This window comes from Cricetulus griseus, chromosome 5 (assembly GCF_003668045.3).
Source record: "Cricetulus griseus strain 17A/GY chromosome 5, alternate assembly CriGri-PICRH-1.0, whole genome shotgun sequence".
NCBI lineage: Eukaryota > Metazoa > Chordata > Mammalia > Rodentia > Cricetidae > Cricetulus > Cricetulus griseus.
The window spans coordinates 27,131,686-27,138,205 of NC_048598.1; the positions used below are offsets into that span (position 1 = coordinate 27,131,686).

Below are 6,520 nucleotides of genomic sequence, written 5' to 3' on the forward strand. Positions count from 1 at the left end.
TACTGCACACACATACATTTCAGCATATACACATACACATAAAATTTTTTAAAAATTAGAAAAAAGACACAGAAAACTGGGGCATTTTCAACTGCTCTTACCAAATAATCCTGATAGGGCTACTACAGCTCTGACACTCAGGCAGTGTGATCTTGGGTCAATGAATGAGCATGTCCAAGCCTTAGACTTCCATACAAGGCAAAATAAGACTGTGTGTGTGTGTGTGCGCGCGCGTGCGCGCGTGCATGCGTGCGTGCGCGTGCGCGTGCGCGCGCGCATTTTGCTAAATGTTGATCCGTTCCACTCCCTGTGGCAGACATCCTGTGTATCACTAAAATCTAGCTCAAAAAAATTCATCCATATTGTCATTACCCATCTCAGAGTGCCACCGTCTTCCCCCTAGTATTAGACATTCCCATCTCATCTTCTTATCTCTGATGTCACCCCCGTTCCAATCTGTCCCTCCTACTCTGCCAGATTGATGGTTCCCCACACAGCCCTGACCATGCCATGGGAACCCCCCACCTGCTTTATTCATTAACAGATGCCTCCCACCTCTGCTATCCCAAGTCACACCTGCGCCTAAACACTGTCCCCATGGCCCACCACACCCTTGCCACCCTCTGCCTGCCCAAGAAAAGCACACGCTTAAGACTTAGTGAGAAATACCCTTTAAAAAGGCAAAGAAAATGGAGATTGACTAAAGAGACTCAGGGACAGATACAAACCCTGACCACAGAGGTCACACACAGAAGGGAGCGAAACTGATGAGGAGGATAAATGTAGTTCTGCGTGTACCCCGCTCCCCAGTGCTCTGCCATTAAGCTACGCTCACAGTCCTAGAATGAATATATGTATGTATGTATGTATGTATATATGTATATATGTATGTATGTATATGTATATACTTGTACACCTATGTGTGTCTATCCCTCTCTCTCCTTCTCACTCTGTCCATGGGGGGGGGGGGCAGATGGAGGAGGTTACTCATGCTTGTAAATGCAGATACCTAGTGAGGCCAGCCTCTCCTGGAGCTATAGTTGATAGGCAGTTGAGAGTTGCAGACATAAGTGCTGGGAACTACAGTCCTCTGCAAGAGCAGTAAGTGCTCTTAACCACTGAGCCATCATCTCTCAACCCCACTCAACATGTTTCTTAATTGATAAATAAATAAATAAATAAATAAATAAATAAATAAATAAATAAAACAAAATTTATCCTGAAATTGGATAAGGCTTCTGGGAGAATAAAAGCAGAAAACAGAAAGCCACCAAGAAAAAAGACACAAATCTAACCTCACGAAAGTTAATTACTCCTGCACAACCATGCACACCACAAGGAAAGGGTAGAAAGGAAAAATTTCGATTTGTTAACAACAGGTGGATGAAAGTCCAGAATCTAGGCAGAGCTTATGAAATTGATGAGATTCCAATTCACCAGAAGGGGGTAAATGGCAAAGGAATTGACAGAGGAATGAGAGGAAATACAAGTTGATTTCTTAAATGTTACGAGTAAATGTGGAAGAATCTATTAGCATTTAAAGTGCACACAGTCAATACTGTTCCCTAAGATTTGGGATAAACTTAAAATGTCATATGCACAAGTGGGTATAAAGTATGCCACAGCATTCATTTTGAAAGGAAAAGAGAAAGATGAAAAGATACAAATTGTGCCACCTGTGGGTGTATGGATTATATCTGAAAGACAAAAACTGACAAAACTGGCTATAAGTCAAAAAGGAAATACAGGGCTAGGGAACAGGAGTGGGGTGGAGTTGTTATTTTATATAACTTGTGGAATTTTGAATGTCGTGATTTTTTTAACTACATGACCTAACCCTAAACAAGTAATCTTACATAAGTAAGATAATTAGATATCATTTTCAACAGTCCCTCAAGATCTCAATAGACAAAAGAGAACTCTTTAAACAACTGCTTAAGCTGGGTGTGGTAGCACATGCATTTAATCCTGGCAGTTGGGAGGCAGAAGCCGGTGAATCTCTGTGAGTTTGAGGCCAGCCTGGTCCATATAGTGAGTTCCGGGGCAGCCAGGACTACACAGTGAGACCCTGTCTCAAAAAGAAAAAAATATATAAATAAATAAAAAAGCTGCCTAAAATGTGTACATTCCTTGACCCACAGATTCTACTTCTAGAAATAATTTGTATCCAGAAATATTCTAAATGTGTCATAAAGAAAGATAGGCAGATAGACAAAGTTGTGGGCCATCAACAGGGAGATGTTTAAATAAATAATAGTAAATACACTATCAAGTACTATACATCCATTTAAAGGGATGAAGCTGCAGGGTGCAGTAATGCAGGCTTTTAATCCCAGCACTTGGAGACAGAGTCAGGTGGATCTCTGTGAGTTCAAGACTAGCCAAGACTACACAGTGAGACCCTGTCTCAAATAAATAAGAAGGAGAAAAAAAGGAAAAGGAAAGGATTATACTTATTATTATGAGATTGGATGATTTTTATGTCATATTGTTCAATCAAAACAATAAATTACAAAATTTATATATATATATAGCCTTATTTGTATGTTTTTCAAAAGTATATTCAACATATTCATGTTGGTTCTAAAGCTAAAAATGTAGACAATATTATTTTATGATGTCATACTGTGATGTGAATAAGTCACATATTACATATATATTATATTAAATAGTATATATAAATAATATATATTAATTAATATTAAATATATGCATATATTACATATATATCACCTATATTTCCAGGCATGGTGATGCATAAGCACTGAAAAAGACCTGGAGGGAAGGGCTTGAGTGTCTGTTCCCTCAGTAGAGTATTTGCCTTGAAAGCATGAGGACTGGGGGGAGAGGGGGGCAGGAGGTCCCCTGGAGCCCATTGGCCAGCCTAGAGGATTAGTAAGCTCCAGGTTCAAAAAGAGATGCTGTCTCAGAAAAATTTCTTCAGCACATAGGTTGACCATGGAAAGTTGCCCATGCTCCAGTAAACAATGCCCCCTCCCCCATGCACATGCAAACAACTCGAATCAAACGTCTAAAAATGACGTGAAAGTAGACGGGGTCTAATTAGGGCAGAGGGGCTTCAGTTAGAGAGGGAGAGGGGAAAGAAAAGGTAAAAGGGGTGAGCGTGGTCAAAATCATTATATACACTGTCAAAATATAAACAGTAAGGTGCAGGAAGGTTATCAACCTCTGGCTTCTACATGCACATATGTACACCACACACACACACACACACACACACACACACACACACACACACACACACCTTGAAAGGAAATACATTTGATGTGGTTACCTCTGAGGTGGAAAGAGGGTCGTGGAGCTGTGAAAAGAACTTTAATTTTTCTATATACTCCTATATTAAAGAACCTTTCCTATTAAACTGTGTTTTTGAAAACTAACCATATACCAGATAAGCTCATTCATTATGCACCCCAGGTCATACACTGTAAAGGGCAGGGTTAGGCAGTACTTAGGTCTAGGTGCTTCCGATTATTCCCAGTCACCTATGACTCCAGTATAATACAAACACAAACGCAAACAAAAACGCAAGTGTAACTCATCAGGATTTAGATTTGACAGACCAAAAATTCCTTCCTTCATGCTCCCAACTTTCCTTGAATATATCTGACCTGAGTGCTACCCTCTCCACTGCCAGACAAAGAAAAGGACCCCAGAAACAGACTGAAAACTAGTTGAAAGTATTCTTTCTTGGGACGGGATACAATCATTGGCAAGCCTGGGATAAACTGAATGAAGTATTTAATCTTTCCTCCAAACTGTGAGGCACGCTGACAGCTAACCTCATCTTGTTAGTATTTTTGGCTTTTAAAGATGCCCTTTCTCCCCTCCAGCCATGCTTTACAATGGTTCAGATAGACTGTGTCTCAAAAGGTCTAACCTAGACTGTACACTGGCAGTCTGCAGACCACAAAACACCTGGACACACAATCAATGACTCTGCATATTTAACAAAAGTGAGTTTTGAATTAAAAGCCATTTTTTAAAAAAATTGGGGTCCCCCCAAAAATTTACAGTTTCCACAAAGCTCACCTCAGACAACAATGCGTAGGGACCTTGTGATAGTATCCACAGCTGGCTGCCTCCTCATGGGGTGTCACTCTGCACATAACCTTACTTCTCCCTATACTCTGGCTTCCTGGGTAGCATCGTCCATGAAATATGTGTGTGCCATAGGACTCTACCTGGATCTGTTGACACTTAGGACAGATGAAGTTCAGACCCCAAACAGGGCACAGATCCTCTGATTACTCCATACTCCTTGATCAGAGGACATGCAATGCAAAGGGCTGCAACACAGATTTGGGGACCATAGGTCTTGAAGTCAGTGCCAAAATACCAAGCAGATCTCTTTCTGAGGTCTCTATGCTCACTCCCATCTCATTAGGTCTGTAGGACAAAAAGCTCTGAGTCAAACGACCCCCACATGCAAAGCATTGCTAAGTCAAAAGATCCTACCTAGTTCAGCCTGGTGGCAGAGGCAAGTTCAAGTCCTCCCGCCGCCCCTCCCCCGGTCCACATAGTAAGTTTCAGAACAGCCAGGACTGTCTAGAGACCCTGTCTCAAACAAAACAAAACAAGTTAACAAGCAACAAGCAAGCAAACAAAACAACAACAACAAAGAAAACAGGGCAGAGTATTTCACTTTCCTGACTTTCAGTTTCCTCACTCATCAAAGGGGATAATAATTGCAGTTCACAGGGCTGTCGTGTGAATAGATTTAAAAGGTGAGTATGAAACCAGTTGTCAGCACCTTAGAAGTATAAAACAAGGTGGGTGTAGGTTAGGGCAGGAAGAGGGGTTCTGGAAGAAGCCTGGTGGTGGAAAGCCTGGCTACATAACCTGAGGCCCCGCCCCCTCCCCATTCTTCCTAGAGGGGCTGGGATGCGCCTATTTTCACCTGCTCTCAAGGTGGCTAAAGTACGATGCATTACACAGGCAAACATCATCGATTTGGCAAAGCTCTGGCTCCAACCCGGGCTGGTTCTACCGGGAGGAGACAGATGCCGAGGCTCCAGGAGCCTCCAGCACCTAAGACAGTCTGATCTATCAGTGTCTCCCACTGGGCACATCACCGAACCCAGGTCTTTTTCCTCCAAAACTGCAGCTTTCTCCTTACCTAGCAGGGAAGAGGACTAAATGGCCGCTCTTGTAAACACTTTGCAAAAGGGATGAGAGGTACGATAAGGAAAAGGCAGAGTCTCAGAGTTGTGCTGTCCAAAGGTGCCAACGCCCGGCTGCTGCCACTGGTAAGCAGGCTGCTCTGAAGCGCGACGGGCCATCCCAGCAGACGTTCTCAAGCCACATGCCTTTGTCCACAGGATGCCCCGGGCTTAAGCTCTTGGCCCAGTTGAAGTGCTTCTCCCCAGCCCCCAAACCAAGCGAATCTCCCTGCTAAAGATCTGAGGGGCAGGGGCGCCCATCCCACGGCGCCGGGGCGACGTCTGGGTTCGTCTCGCACCCGGACTCTGGCACAGGACACCCTAGTCCTGACCAGGAGGATGCTACTCACCTGGTCCTCACGGATTGCAGCCTGGGGTCGTGGCCGCTGCGCCCCACACCCCCATTCCTGAGCCGGCCGCAGGGGGCGCGGCCCTCCTCGACTGAGTCCGGGGCATGCACTGATGCTTTCCCTTCCCAAGGGATGTGCAAGAGGGGCTCCGGGGAAATGGAGCGGGCTGCACCCAGCAGAACCAGGTGGGCTTCCGAAAAGGACTCTGGCCGATTGGAGGGGCGCGTCCCCAAGGCTCTTCCCACAAAGAGCCCCAAAACCAGACCCGAAAGCCCCAGCGCCCCAAAGCAAGGCACGGTTTTCAGCCGGGAACGAGCCTCAAGAAGACTTGGGAGAGGGGGGCGCCGGGAGAAGCGGACGCCGCCGAAAGGGAAGGGGGGTCGGGGGAGAGCTGCAGACCTAGCCGGGCCGGCGCCTAGCACAATGCCTTCCGCGCCTCTCCATCCCAGGGCAGCCCGTCCCGCCCCGGCCTGCGTCCCCCACCGCTCCCCCACTCCCGGTGCTCACCGAAGCGCCGCGGCAGCTCGGAGCCCGGCCGCCTCCCCTCCGCCGCTTCCTCCCTGCGCGCCCGCCGCGCCCGCCGCGCTCGCCGCGCCCGGGACGCGAGGTTTCGGGTTTCAGGCCGCCGAGCCCCGCTTCGCTCCTCCCGCCGGCAGCACGCGGCCCCGGGCCCGCAGCAAGGCCGAGGAACTTTGAGGCGCTCGCGCTCCGCCTCCCGCAGCTCCACAGCCCCACAGCCCGCCCTCGTCGCCGCCCCGGCCGGCGCCCCGCGCCCGGAGCCCGGTGTCCCGCGCCCCGCCCCGCCCCGGCTCTCCTCCCTCACGCCCCTTCCTCCGCCGCCGTCTCCCCGCCCGGCCACTTTTCCCCATCTCTTCCCACGACCAGCCTCTGAGTAGACTCGGCCCGCTGCTCTTTGTCTCGCTCTCGCCCTCTCCATTCTCCCACTTTTTCGCTCGAATCCTCTTGTGATCTCTACTCAGGCCTCCT

General features: G+C 47.6%; 1 protein-coding gene across 2 annotated transcripts in view; it reads right to left on the bottom strand.

The window, feature by feature from the left end:
• Positions 1-6,263, bottom strand: part of Gpr161 (G protein-coupled receptor 161) — a 40,131-nt gene extending 33,868 nt beyond the window's left edge. Inside the window, exon 1 of one of the 2 annotated variants that reach the window (XM_027417140.2) lies at positions 6,041-6,263. The gene's annotated coding sequence lies outside the window, so the exon portion shown is untranslated. Of the gene's footprint in view, positions 1-4,053; positions 4,425-6,040 lie in introns of those variants that run through there. The other variant, XM_027417139.2, reaches the window with a different exon arrangement.
• Between the last annotated feature and the right edge of the window lie 257 nt (positions 6,264-6,520).